Here is a 14,904-nt window from a genome sequence, read left to right as displayed (position 1 = left end):
AATTCCAGAAAAATAAATGACCCAATCAAAAAATGGGCCAAAGAACTAAACAGACATTTCTCCAAAGAAGACATACAGATGGCTAACAAACACATGAAAAGATGCTCAACATCACTCATTATTAGAGAAATGCAAATCAAAACCACAATGAGGTACCATTACACGCCAGTCAGGATGGCTGCTATCCAAAAGTCTACAAGCAATAAATGCTGGAGAGGGTGTGGAGAAAAGGGAACCCTCTTACACTGTTGGTGGGAATGCAAACTAGTACAGCCGCTATGCAAAATGTATTTCTTAAATAATAAGACTTGAAAGTCAATTACTCGTTGATTCAAGGACTGCAGAATGGATGTTGTGTTAGCAGTCATGAAGAAAACACCAATCTCTTTGTAAATCTCCATCAGAGGTCTTGGGTGACCAGGTGCATTGTCAGTGAGCAACAGTATTTTGAAAGGAATCAATTTTTTCTGAGTAGTAGGTCTCAAGAGTAGACTTAAAATATTCAGTAAACCATGTTGTAAACAGATGTGCTATCATCCAGGCTTTGTTTTCTACTTAGAGAGCACAGGTAGGGTAGACTGAGCATCATTCCTCAAGGGCCCTAGGACTTTCAGAATGGTAAATGAGCACTGGCTTCAGCTGAATGACACCAGCTGCATTAGCTCCTAACAAGAGCCTGTCCTTTGAAGATTTGAAGCCAAGCATTGATTTCTCCTCTCTAGCTATGAAAGTCCTAGGTAGCATCTTCTTCCTATAGAAGGCTGTTTCATCTATATTGAAAATCTGTTGTTTAGCCACCTTCATGAATTATCTTAGCTACATCTGCTGGCTAAGTTGCTGCAGCTTCTACATCAGGACTTTCTGCTTCCCTTTGAATTAATGCTTTTATGTTATGGAGATGGCCTCTTTCCTCAAACCTCAAGAACCAACCTCTCCTAGTTTCAAACTTCTCTTCTGCGGCCCCTCCTCTCTCTCAGCCTGCACAGAATTGAAGAGAGTTAGAGTCTTGCTCTGGATTAGGCTTCAGTTTAAGAGAATGTCGTGGCTGGTTTGATTTTCTATCCATTCTCTGTATCAGCAATAGGCTGTTTTTCTTTCTTATCATTTGTTTTCTCTGGAGTAGCACTTTTAATTTCCTTCAGGAATTTTTCCTTTGCATTCACAACTTGGCTCACTGTTTGGCTCAAGAGGCTTAGCTTTCAAGCTGTCTCAGCTTGTGACATGCCACCTTACTGAGCTTAATCCTTTGACGTAAAGTGAGAGACATGACTCTTCCCTTCATTTGAACAGTCAAGAGGCAATTTTAGGGTGAGTAATTGGCCAAATTTCAATACTGTTGTGTCTCAGAGAAGTCCAAGAGGAGGGAGAGAGATGGGGGAATGGCCAATTGGTGGAGCAGTCAGAACACACGTAACATTTATCAATGATGTTCAGCATCTTACATGAGTGTGTTTGTGGCATCCCCCAACAACAACAGTAACACTCAACATCACTGATCACAGATCACCACAACAAACATAGTAACAATGAAAAAGTTTGAGATATTGCAAGCATTACCAAAATGTGATGGAATAAAGCAAACTGCAATAAAACAAGGAATACATTTTTATGTACTTATGTAAATTATATTTATGTATTTATGTAAGTTTTAATATTTATATATATATGTTTTATGTATTTATATAAAATTTCTATAATTGCTACTTGAATGGGATATTTATCTTTTCATTTTATTTTCAAATGGATTATTGACAGTGAATATTAATTTAGTCTTTCAGCAAATACTGTGTGCTAGGCACAGTGCTAAACACCAAGACTATACTAGCACAAGACAGACATGGTCTGTGTACAGTATTTATAAATTGTAAAGTATTGATCACCCTTGCATTTCAGGGTGATGATGGTATGTTGGAATGGAATGTTATGGAATGCTTAGTGATGGAATGTTATTTTAATATATTGTACTAACAGATTAGATTTGGCAGTATTCCATTTTGAGTGTATGTTTATAAATTCCATATAAGTAGCTTAAGTCAGACTAGTCTGATCTGGGCTGTGTGTGTGTGTGTATTTTAGCTTTGTAAAATAAATTAAGAATCTTGCTTTATTTCTATAGTTTACATAGCACTGGAATTAAGTGTTTCATTCTTATTCCTTGACAATCACATTTAATTCATAAAGTTCAAAGTAGAAGATTAGAACTGAGATAAGGCACTTGGTTTCTTGAGTCTCAGACATTTGAAAGAATTTATAAAATTGGGTGAGAACAGAGATTTATACAACAATAATCCAGATGACAAGAAATGTATTTCTTGTTTTGGTTTGGTCCCCAAATGGGATAACAGTGGTCTTATATGTTTACTTCCTGAAAGAGCTAATTTTTTTTCATCCAGGGAAGACACCAAACATGCCCTCATCCTAGAGCTGTTCATACTCTCTACAGTAAAGACTTGTCTGATGCTTTGGGGCACGAGTGATCGATTTGCTATGTATGAGGTGAATAGAAAATTCCAGTGATGACAACCTAGGGTCAAAAAGCAGCATGATCATTATTCCTTTCTCAAAGAATCTCTCAACATCATACACAAATTAGAGTCATACTTCTTGTCTTCATTCTCTTGAGTCCTTCTGAATTTGTACAACTATAGTTAAATCTATCAGGCCAGTTCCACGCCTCCTGCAGAGTCCAATACACAATCAGGCACTGAGCCCCAAACCCTGATTCTGAGATACAATAACAGTTCAGTTCAGTCACAGAGTCATGTCCCACTCTTTGCGACCCCATGGACTGCAGCACACCAGGCTTCCCTGTCCATCACCAACACCCAGAGCTTACTCAAACTCATGTCCATCGAGTCAGTGATGCCATCCAACAATCTCATCCTCTGTCGTCCCCTTTTCCTCCGGCCTTCAATCTTTCCCAGTATCAGGGTCTTTTCAAATGAGTCAGTTCTTCAGATCAGGTGGCTAAAGTATCGGAGTTTCAGCTTTAGCATCAGTCCTTCCAATGAATATTCAGGACTGATTTCCTTTAGGATGGACTGGTTGGATCTCCTTGCAGTCCAAGGGACTCTCAAGAGTCTTCTCCAACACCACAATTCAAAAGCATCAATTCTTCGGCGCTCAACTTTCTCATATCCATACAAGACTACTGGAAAAATCATAGCTTTGACCAGACGGACCTTTGTTGACAAAGTAATGACTCTGCTTTTTAATATGCTGTCTATGTTGGTCATAACTTTTCTTCCAAGGAGCAAGTGTTTTTTAATTTCACAGCTGCAGCCATCATCTGCAGTGATTTTGGAGCCCCCCAAAATAAAGTTTCTCATTGTTTCCCCATCAATTTGCTATGAAGTGATGGGAACGGATGCCATGATCTTAGTTTTCTGAATATTGAGTTTTAAGCCAACTTTTTCACTCTCCTCTTTCACTTTCATCAAGAGGCTCTTTAGTTCTTCTTTGCTTTCTGTCATAAGGGTGGTGTCATCTGCATATCTGAAGTTATTGATATTTCTCTCAGCAATCTTGATTCCAGCTTGTGCTTCATCCAGCCCAGCATTTCTCATGATGTACTCTGCATGTAAGTTAAATAAACAGGGTGACAATATACAGCCTTGACGTACTCCTTTCCCGATTTGGAACCAGTCTGTTGTTCCATGTCCAGTGTTAACTGTTGCTTCTTGACCTGCATACAGATTTCTCATGAGGTATGTCAGGTGGTCTGGTATTTCCATCTCTTGAAGAATTTTCCAGTTTGTTGTGATCCACACAGTCAAAGGCTTTGGTACAGTCAGTAAAGCAGAAGTAGATGTTTTTCTGGAATTCTCATGCTTTTTTGATGATCCATCAGATGTTGGCAATTTGATCTCTGGTTCCTCTCCCTTTTCTAAATCCAGCTTTATAATATAATCCCGCTCATAATGTTTTTCTTTATATCCCTGAATGTATTTTCCAGTTTTTAAGTTTAAGCACATTCTTACCTTCCCCAAGAACCTTTTCAGCACATGGGGTTCCGAAATTCCTTTCTAATAGCTATTGTGTTCATTTTCTATTGTCATGTAACAAACTGCCACAAGCTTAAAACGACCTCCATTTATTATCTTACTGTTCTGTAGTCAGAAGTCTGGTGGGCTTGGCAAGGTACTTGCCTCCAGATCTCAAAATGTCAAAATCAAGGTGTTAATAGGGCTTTGTTTCTTTCTGGAGACTCTGGGTAAGAATCCACTAGCACATTCACTTTGGTTGCTAGTGAAATATGGTTCTGTGTGGTTGTAGGGCTGAGGTCTAGTTTACTGTCGGGCTGATAGCCTGGGGCCCCTCTCAGTTCCTTATGTTTTTTAGTATTTCTTGTCACATTGCTTCTACATCTTCAAAGCCAGAAATGATGCACTGAGTCTCCACGCTTCAAGTCTGTCTGACCTCTTTCTGTTCTCTGCTTGTAAAGGCTCATGTGATTAGACTGGGCTCACCCAGATCAAAGAGAATAATCTCTTTATTTTAAAGTTGGTAACCTTAGTCACATCTGCAATGCCCTTTTACCATTTTATATAATATACTCATATGTTCTAGGGGTTAGGGCATAGGCATCTTTGTGGGATTATTATGTTTATCAAAGTTTTCATCTCTTTATTTTCTACACAGGATATTTTGGAATCATCATGTGCCTTGAAGAAGAAGTAGAAGACAATTCCACCCATTTGGAAAAAATAAAACTACCACCCACATCATGCCCCAAACTCACATAGACATCATGCTTTCAGCTTATGACCATAAAGTTGTTTGATTCTGGCATCAGGCTCATTTTGTGGATTTAATATTTGAGATCACCAAATATTGACACACCATTAGGTGGCACTTGATTAGAAAGTTCGCTGCTGTCTAAATTTTTCCAAGGCAGCAATCTGCAAGATGCAGAAGAAACTGATGTAGATAGTGGGCAGAGTTGGGGATGGCATTCTTAGTGACTACAGGAAAATCCTTAAGGGCACAAACTATCCAAGACGTGAATGTAATTTGTATATGCAAGCTGATTTTAGATAATTTAATTATTGCTTAGCAAATGTAAATGGAGTATTTAAAATCTTTCACGCATGATATTTAAAAAAAAAATCCTGCAGTCAAAAAATTCCCTCTAATATATTTTTATTACCTATAGCATTTGTCCTAGGTTAACAATTGAGTAAATACTCATGGAAAACTTAATATGCAAGGTAGTCATGTAATGAGCACCACTGTGCTCTCCTATCTACCTTTGGGCCATATTTTGCACCAAGCTGTGCTTCTCTGAAATAGCACTGTCCAACAGAAATAGAATGCCAGCCATATATGTAATTTTTCACAGCTTTTTTGAGACATAATTTACATACCATAAAGTTCACATGTTAAAGCATATGATTCAATGTTTTTCAGTATATTTATAGAGTTGTGCAATCATCACATAATCTAATTTTAGAACTTTTTCATCATTCCCAACAGAAAAGTTGTACCCATAAGCAGTCATTTCCCATTCTCCCCTACACAGAGGCCTAGTCCACTGTTAATCTACTTGCAGTCTCCAGAGAATTTCCTATTTTTGACTTTCCATACAGATGGGATCATATAATATGTGGTGTTCTGTGACGGCTCTTGCACTTAGTATATTTTTAAGGTTCATTAATATTGTAGCATCCGTAAGTACTTGATCCCTTTTTATGGCTGAATAATATTCCAGTGTGTGGTTATAGCATATTTGTTTATCTATTGATCAGCAGATGAACATCTGAGTTGCTTCTGATTTGGGGCTATTTGAATATGCTGCTATGGAGCATTCTTTATGTAGAATGTGGATATGTAGAAGTGAAACTGCTGACTAGAGATAACCATGTTTAGTTTTTTGAGGAACTGCCCAACTATGTCAAAAATGGCTGTACCATTTTATATTATCAACACATATGCAATTTAGAAAAGTTTTATTGAAGTATAATTGATACACAATGAAATGTACTAATATGAAGTATATAATTTGGTAAGTTTTGACATGTATATATCTGTAAAGTCATAACCACAATCAAGATAATGATCATAAGCATCACTCCAAAATTTGCCTCATGCCTCTTTGAAATGCACTTCCCCCATCCTTCCACACTCCATAACCCTGTTATTCCCAAGCAAACACTGATCTGCTTTCTGTCACTATGGTTTAGCTTGTACCTTCTAGAATTTTACGTAAATGGAATCACCTTTTGATAGGCTTTTTGCAGCGTAAGTATTTCAAGCTTCATGTGTTGAACAGATCAATGATTCATTCTTTTTTATTGGTGAATAACATATATATTACTTTGTCCATTCACTCATTACTGATGGATATTTGGGTTATTTCTAGTTTTTGTTGTTGTTCAGTTGCTAAATCATGTCCAACTCTTTGCGACCCATGGACTGCAGCGTGCTAGGCTTCGCTATTCTTCGCTATTTCCCAGACTTTGCTCAAACTTATGTCCATGGAGTTGATGATGCTATTTAACCATCTCATCCTTTGTCGCACCCTTCTCCTCCTTAGGGGTATTACAAATAAAGCTGCTATGAACATTCATGTATAAGACTTTGTATGGACATATATTGTATTTTAGGGGGGAATATACCTAAATGTAATATTTGGATTATGTGGTAGGTACATATCTAACATTTTAAGAAACTTCCAAACTTCTTTCCAAAATGGTTTGATTTTATATGATTCAATGTGACTTTCTCTGAGCTTACCCTACGTAAGATGGCTGATTTAAAATCCCTGTCAAGTTTAATGCCTGGGCTTCTTCAGGGACAGTTCTGTATTGACTGCTTTTTCTTCCATGTATGGGCCATACTTCCTTGTTTCTTGCCTCCCTTGGGGTACAAGAAATGGGACTCAGGCAAGTTAAAATGCCACAAAGCTCACTGGTCTTATCAGGATGCTACTGTTTTTCTTGAAAAAAAAAAATGCTTCCTAAGCTGCTTCAAGCTTTTGATTACCGTCCAGAGTTCTGAAAAAGTTGATTCTGACAGTTTTTGCCAGTTTTTAGTTGCACTTTTAGAGGGGAAAGCTTTAGGTGTTTCTTACTCTGTTATTTTCACTGATGTCACGCCTCTAAATTTTAAGAATCTGGTTTACTTTATACTTGCAACCCTACTCTTCCAATCAGCCACATTTCAAGTACTCAGTAGCTACATATGGCTAATAGCCACCATGTTGGACAGTGTAGGTTTATAAGAAAATTTCTAAGCAGAGTTATTTAAAGGAATATAAATGAAAAGTAAGGTCTTTAATTGTTTTTTTATACTTTGCCATGAAAACGGTTTTCATGGCAAGGTAGGGACTCTATGAACCACAGGTTGCAAATAATAACAGCTACCACTACTTAAGCACTTTACTTAGTGCCAGGTAACACTTTAAGATGTACATGTATTAACACTTTTATTCTTTATAACAACCTAACAGAGTAGATATTATTGTGCTTTAAGAATGCAGGAAGCAAAACATTAAGAAGTTGAACAACTTACCCAAAGTCTCACAGTTAAAAGGTTTGCCCAGGTGCAAACCTTGAAAGTCTGGTTTAAAGTTCATGCTGTTAGCCACCACTCCATGCTACTTAGCAGACCTTAAAGGAGGAATCCAGAGAAAAATTATTTTGGCCAAAAGAGGATAGGGTGGGGAGGAAATAGTACTATATGGAATATTTAAAAATTAAGAAAGTCTAATAGACACTTATAAGAAAATGTATTCATTGAGGGCTAGAATATACCTGTACCTAACCTATTACTTGATATTTAGTAGGCACTCAGATACTATATACTTTTTACATCAATTTAAAAAAGTATGACTACTCAGTGAATATTTGTTGAAGAAATGAGTCATTGTATGTACTAGGTTTTCACAAATGGCTCACGTCACGTCATTTTTAAAGGAGAGACACTGAAGGTCAGAGTTGTGGAACCATTCCTCCCCTCACTAGCTAGTTAGTGCAGGGATTAGACTAGAGTTCAGTCCTCAAATTCCAGATCTTCTACCCTCTAGCTTTTTCTGAGTTCAGAAAGGATCAGAGTTACAAAGGATAAAAGCTTATTCCATACCACACGATCAGGTTTCATTTATGTGCATGCAGATTTTGTGACTGGGGAGGGGGAGAGAAGGTGTTTCAACTGTGGCAATCTGGGTACTCTATTCACTTGCCTACTTAGTAGACAGTCTTCGAAGAATGGAGCTAAAAAGAGAGGCAGGGAGAGTTCAATTATGGAAAATGTGAGCAGAAGTATAAACACATAGTAACAATTATTTTAATAGTTGTTCTAGTAGCTGATATCCTTGGTGACCCTGCCATCTCTAAGCTCTAACTCACTGCAGAGATCTGGAGAACCGAGAAAGGCCTTCCTTGAGCAAACATTTACTGAGCATGTACTATGTGGCAGTGGATAGTTCTGCCTTAGACGACATATACATCAATAAAAATTGTATGATACATTGTGATTGTATAAACTACAATAAGGAAATATGCAATGTACTTTGCGAGAAAAAAGGGATGGAGCAGGAACTAACTGCCTGGGAGGTTTACAGAGAACTTTTTAAAGGACACACCTATTTCAGGAGTAGAATGGCTGAATTGAAGAATAGGTGTGTTTAACTTTATAAGAAACTTCCATGCCTTTTCCCAAAGCAGTTGCTCCATACTGCACTCTTAACTGGCAGTCCTGCTTCACATCCTCTCCAACATTTGGTGTTGTCATTTAAACTTTTGACTTCTGAGCTGGATTCTCACACACGAGTAGTTGTAATGGGAAAACAGCAATCTACGTAGAGGCAAGAGTGTAGTTATAAGGTATATTTGGGCTCAGGTGAAGGGTTATAAAGAGGGATGGCAGTAGGAAGGCTGTTAAAGTGATTAAGGGGCGCATGGTCAATGACCAGACCACGGAGTGTGACTGTTTCTTCTTAGGAAGGCCTCGCCCGTGGTGAGGGAAGACTGACTAACGACCAATAAAGGGGAAGAACTAGAGTTGGGCAAATTTGTTAGATATGATCAAAGTCTAAACTACAGCTGAGAGCGGAGGAGGTGAGGAAGAGACTTAGGAGAGGCAGAACTGACAGAACTTGGTGATCAATTAGATAAATGGGCAAGGAGGAAAAAAGTTGGGAATACCTTCTATTAATGGAGATAGAAGAAGTAGAAATAGACTGGGCTGGGGAGTTCAAGAGAAGATGAGTTCTGTTTTGATAATCAACTTGCGTGCAGAATATCCCAAGGGGCTGAGCTATATAGGTTTTGAGCCTAAAGCTGGGAAGGCGATCAGGGTTGGAAACAGAGTTTTGAGAGTAATTAGATGATAGGCGAATTCATGGCAGTCAAATTGAACACCTAGGAGGAGCTTAGAGTGACAAAAGGCTTGTTGGGGTGGAGGCACCTTGACACAAGAGAAGGACAGAAGTGTTCTGAAAGCATGCTAAGAAGAGGAGGTAAAGGAGGCAAGATAATGAGGAAAAAGTGGCTGGGTGAAAGTTGAGGGAATAAGAAGTCAAGAGAGCATGGCCCTCCAAGTCAGATGCTAAGATGAGGTAGGATGAGGATGGAAAACTGGCTATTAGGTCTGCCTACTAGGAATTTTCTGGTTATCAGGAGAAGGGATGCTACAGAGAAGGTAGGGGCAGATTGCAGTGGGTTTAGGAGTCTGGGTGGGAAGAGGTCTGGTTGATGTTTACAGAGGTGCTTTGTGAATATTCCAATTGCTATGTGGGTTAGGGAATGAGGAGAGGGTGTTCCTTACTCAGAAGAGGAGCTTGGGGTTTGCAGATAGCGCCAAGAAATCTTGCAGCAGCCCAAGGATTGGCTAATTTTGTCAGAGAATTCATGTGAAAGTTACATTTTGAAGGAAATAATATGTGGTTTTGCATCATGTGCTGTTTTACCTTCTTCATGAAATGTTGCTATCAATCATATTTACTAGCCAAGGTAGAAACAATCCAAGTGCCCATCAACAGATGATTGTCATCTGTGTACTCCATACATAATGGAATATTATTACTCATCCATAAAAGAATGAAATATTGCCATTGTATCAACATGGATGGACCTAAAGAATATTATACTTAGTGAAATAAGTGACACAGAAAAAAATGAATATTACATATCACTTATCCGTGAATCCAAAAAATAATAACTCACAGTTATAGAAAGCTAATTTATGGTTACCAAAGATGAAAGGTAAGGGGAGAGAAAATTAAGAATATGGGATTAACAGATACAAACTGCATAAGATACATAGGCAGCAAACATTTACTGTATAGCACCAGGAGTTATATTTATATTTGATGTCTTGTAATAATCTATAATGGAAAATAATCTGAAAAACATACAACTGACTCACTTTGCAGTATACATGAAACTAATACAATATTGTAAATCAGCTATACTATATTTAATTGATTTTCCTATTTAAGTACTTTATATTTTTTTGAACATTAGGACAAATTTCGACCATAAGGAAATATTGAAAAGTATTATATAGCATACATCCATTTCCTTCTATATTCTACAACTAATATTTTGCTACATTTGACTTATCACTTATTTACCCATTTAACCATCCCTCTTTCTGTTCATCTTATTTATTACTTGATGCACTTCACTGTAAGTCAAAGACATTAATACACTTCATATCTATTAGTATGCACATCATTAACTAGAGTTCAACATATAGCTTAGTTCATGTGTATGTGAGAGTTTCAAAAACCACACAGCTTAAGTGGGACATTCCCTGAGTTTCGACAAATGAATATACCTGTGTAACCCGTATTATGACATCACTGTCAGCTTAGAAATTCCCCTCATTTCCCTTCCCAGTCAGTTTCCACTTCTCTCCTCTCCCACAAAGCAGCTCTTGTTCTGAACTTTCTCACTGTAGGTTAGTTTTACCTGTTCTAGAACTTCATATGGAGGGAATCTTACACTATGCACTCTTTTTTTTGTATCTGGTTTCTTTCACCCAGTAGTGTTTTTGAGATTGATTCATATTGTTTTATCAGTAACTTCCTTCTTTTGCCGAGTATTATTCCACTGTTTGACTACACCACCATTTTTATCTCTTCTCTTGCTGTTGGACAACTAACCCAGTTTCCAGCTTTTGGCAACAATGAATAAAAATGCTATAAATATTCTAATACAGGTCTTTATGTAGACTTATGCTTTCACTTCTCTTACATAAATACCAGGAGTAGAATGGCTGCATCAAAGAATAGGTACATTTAACTTTTAAGTTTCTTAAAACTTACACGTGTTTTCCCAAAGTGGCTGTTTCATTTTACACTCTCACTGGCAATGTTGCTTCATATCCTCTCCAACATTTCGTGCTGTCATTTAAATTTTAGTCATTTTAATGCAGTAGTTATCTTATTGAGGTTTTTATGTTAATTTGCCTCATGATGGAGAAGGAAATGGCAACCCACTCCAGTATTCTTGCCTGGAAAATCCCACGGACAGAGGAGCGTGGTGGGCTACAGTCCATGGGGTTGCAAAAGAGTCGAACACAGCTTGGCAACTGAGCACACACGCGTGGGTGTGTACAAGCTTTGAAGAAAGCTGTGCTTATTTAACAGTGTCGCATGCTCATTAAAATAATTAAATATAGGGACGCCTCATCAGTGATATATTTTCCCAAGGTGTAAATGTCCTCTGTTCACCTGTTTCTGCCTACAGAGTCAACTAATTTCACTAAGGCGAAGCTCCTTGGAAAAACTTAATTTATAGTCCCTGTTTGGTTCTGTGAACAGCTTTGACTAGCAAATAAATCCTTTGCGTGCTTTTTGAATGTGGGAAAAAAAAAAAAACTTGTCTCATGACTAATGATGTTGAAACTTTTATATACTTAATGACTATTCACATATTTTCTTTCATGTTTGTCTTTTCATTATTGAATTAGTTTTTTAATATATTCTGGATATAAGTTCTTTGTTAGATATATGTGATGTATTTTATGCTAGCCTATAGCTTGATTATTCATATTCTTAATGGTATCTTGATGAGTGACAGGATTAAATTTTTTTGGATGTATCAGTATCTTTTCTTTTATGGTTAGTGCTTTCACAGTCCTCAACAAGAAACTTTTGCCTATCCCCAAGCTGTGAAAATATTGTTTCCTTATAGAAGCGTAATAGTTTCAGCTTTTATAACAGCTGTGATTCATTTTTAATTTTTATGTATGGTGTAAGGTAAAGGGTCAAAGGTTCATTTTTTCCCCATAAAAGTATCAAGTTGTAATAGCATTGTATATTGAAAAGATTTTCCTTCTCTCATCCCGTTGCTTTGGTGCTTTTGTAAAATATCAAACCACATATTCAAATTTATTTTACTATTGATCTTATGGTCTTATTCTCCTATTCTCTTAACACCCTCTCACTCACTATTCTACTCATTTTGAACTGAGAAAACCAAGGCTTAGGGCAGTTCAAGAACTTGACCAAGGGGACACAATGCGAAGGACTTTTGAATCATAAAGAAACTGTTCACATTTTAAACCTACTATAGCCAGTGAAAATATTATTAAATGGACACTTTTTCTGAGGGTAATGGAGTAACAAAAATGAACAAGTGCATGTTTTTATATTTCAATACAGGTGGTATTTTCAGACTGCCAGTCAAACACATGCTTCTTTTGTAGGCTTGTGTATATCTAAAACAACCTAGAACTACCCTGGTGGTCCAGTGGTTAAGACTCTGTGCTTCCACTGCAGGGGGCTCAGAGTTGATCCCTGGTTGTAGAAGTTCCTCGTGCTGCGTGGTGTGGGGGAAAAAAAAACAAAAAATATCACCCCCAAGCCCCCAAATAATTATCCCTCTAAAATCCCAGACAAAATAAAACAAAATCCCCCCCAAACTCACAAAAACCCAATCTATAATATGCATCCTTTTTTGAAAAGATACAGAATTATAACAGTTACTTTACATAATTGAGTAAGAACAACAGCTTTTAGCAAAAGTTTGACTTTAAGATAAAGAATGTATTTCTTTCACCCTGATCTAAAATGAAAATTACTCTTCCGTGATTTAGAGAAAGAAAACAATACTTAAAGGTATATGCCATGAAGATAGATACAAAAATGAGTTGTTGTTCAGTTGCTAAGTCTTGTCTGACCCTGCAACCCCATGGACTGTAGCACACCAGGCTCCTTGGTCCTCCACTATCTCCTGGAGTTTGTTCAAATTCATATCCATTGAGTCAGTGATGTTATCTAACCATCTCATCCTTTGCCACCCCCTTTTGCCTTCAATAAAAACTAGAAGAAAATTCAATAGCCATTCTTGTTACTTTTTCTTTCACTCCTATTCGGCTATACTAATACTTGGGCACCCAGCCTGTTTCCAAATATTTGGTATCATTTTCTTTTCCACATCATGGCAGCAGTTTTCAGGCAAACTTGATCACCTACTGAGACTAGGCCAGCCTCAATAATCTAATTCACTTACTCAAAGAAATGCATTTGAGTCAGTTCTAATGAGGTGGATGAACCTACAGCCTATTATATAGCGTGAAGTAAGTCAGAAAGAGAAAGAAAAATACCAGAGATGGTACTGACGATCCTACACACAACAGCAAAGGAGACTCAGACGTAAAGAACAGACTTTAGGACTCAGTGGGAGAAGAGGATGGGATGATTTGAGAGAAAAGCATTGAAACATATACATTAGCATATGTAAAATAGATAACCAGTGTGAGTCTGATGTATGAAGTAGGGCATCCAGAGCCGGTGGGTGTTCTGCAACAACCTGGAGGGATAAGGTGAGGAAGGAGGTGGGAGGGGGGTTTAGGATGCAGGGTACACATGTAAACCTATGGCTGATTCATATTGATGTATAGCAAAAATCATCACAATATTGTAAAGTAATTATCCTTAATTAAAATAATTTTTTAAATCTAATTTTCCAGATCACCTAGGTTCACCCCTGAGGCATGGGTTTCCTATGCCCACCCAACTCACCCAAGTGTAACACGCAAATGAATGGCTTGTAAGGACCATCTTTTCCCAGACACAGAAAGGCAGCGTTGTTAAAAACCACTCATACATAATATGCTTTAGGAATGTCACAACCAAAGCATTTATATTTTCTGAGTTACTGGTTTGACCAAAAAGTTTGTTTGGGATTTCTCTGTAACATCGTACAGAAATCCCAAATGAACATTCTAGCCAACCCAATACATAAAATAAGTCACTCAACTATTCAAAGCCAACCTGAGACCAGGACCCCTGTTTTCTTGACAACTTCACTATCCCCTCCCCCATTCCCAGTCCTGTAAGTCTTCCCTCAACGATCTGTTAAACCAAGATGCTATAAAGTGGAACTAGGTTAGCTATTCATCGTTCCAAGATGGAAAAATTTAGCCCAGACAAGAGGATGCCTGACAACCAGTTAAGAGGCAGTTTCCCTGAGACTTGGTCAGCAAGGCTAGCCATTATTTTTCCCTTGTCCTTTAATAAAACAAAGAACTAAAAAAAGTATGCCAAAAGTCCAAGAACACACATCCCAATGACTATGTTGCTAAAACAAGAAAGTTATGTGATCTGTGTGCATGTTAATTACTACCAGAAAACATGCTTCTGGAACCTCTTAAAAATAGTGACTGTCATAAAAGTATAGCCGGTGAGTGGTACTTATCAATAACCTTGGGGTAAAGAACTTTCTTATCAAAAAAAGAATAGGAAAGGTTTATCAGTGTCAAAACTACTGATCTAAGAGGAAGACATTCTGCAGTAGTTTTAATATGATAAAGATACTCTAACACTCAAAAACTAATTGTCCTTGAGAGACAAAGTTAGAAGACTTTGATTTCAAAACTTACTCAAAGCTCCAGTAATCAAGACAGTCCTGATTGGCATAAGGATAATATACAGACATACAGACTAATGGA

At 37.5% G+C, this 14,904-nt stretch overlaps 1 long non-coding RNA gene across 4 annotated transcripts in view; it reads right to left on the bottom strand.

Annotated features, from left to right (window-relative positions):
* Positions 1 to 10,192, bottom strand: part of LOC122709386 — a 30,316-nt gene extending 20,124 nt beyond the window's left edge. For all 4 annotated transcript variants that reach the window (XR_006345498.1, XR_006345501.1, XR_006345499.1 and 1 more), the window contains exons 1-2: positions 8,585 to 10,192; positions 7,513 to 7,610 (exon numbers count right to left, since the gene is read on the bottom strand). This is a non-coding gene — a long non-coding RNA (uncharacterized LOC122709386). The remainder of the gene's footprint in view (positions 1 to 7,512; positions 7,611 to 8,584) is intronic.
* Positions 10,193 to 14,904: the final 4,712 nt, after the last annotated feature.

The sequence above is a fragment of the Cervus elaphus genome, chromosome 15 (genome assembly GCF_910594005.1).
Source record: "Cervus elaphus chromosome 15, mCerEla1.1, whole genome shotgun sequence".
In the NCBI taxonomy this organism is placed as follows: domain Eukaryota; kingdom Metazoa; phylum Chordata; class Mammalia; order Artiodactyla; family Cervidae; genus Cervus; species Cervus elaphus.
The sequence above is the reverse complement of the archived record's forward strand: the minus strand, read 5'-3'. Positions and strand labels throughout refer to the sequence as shown.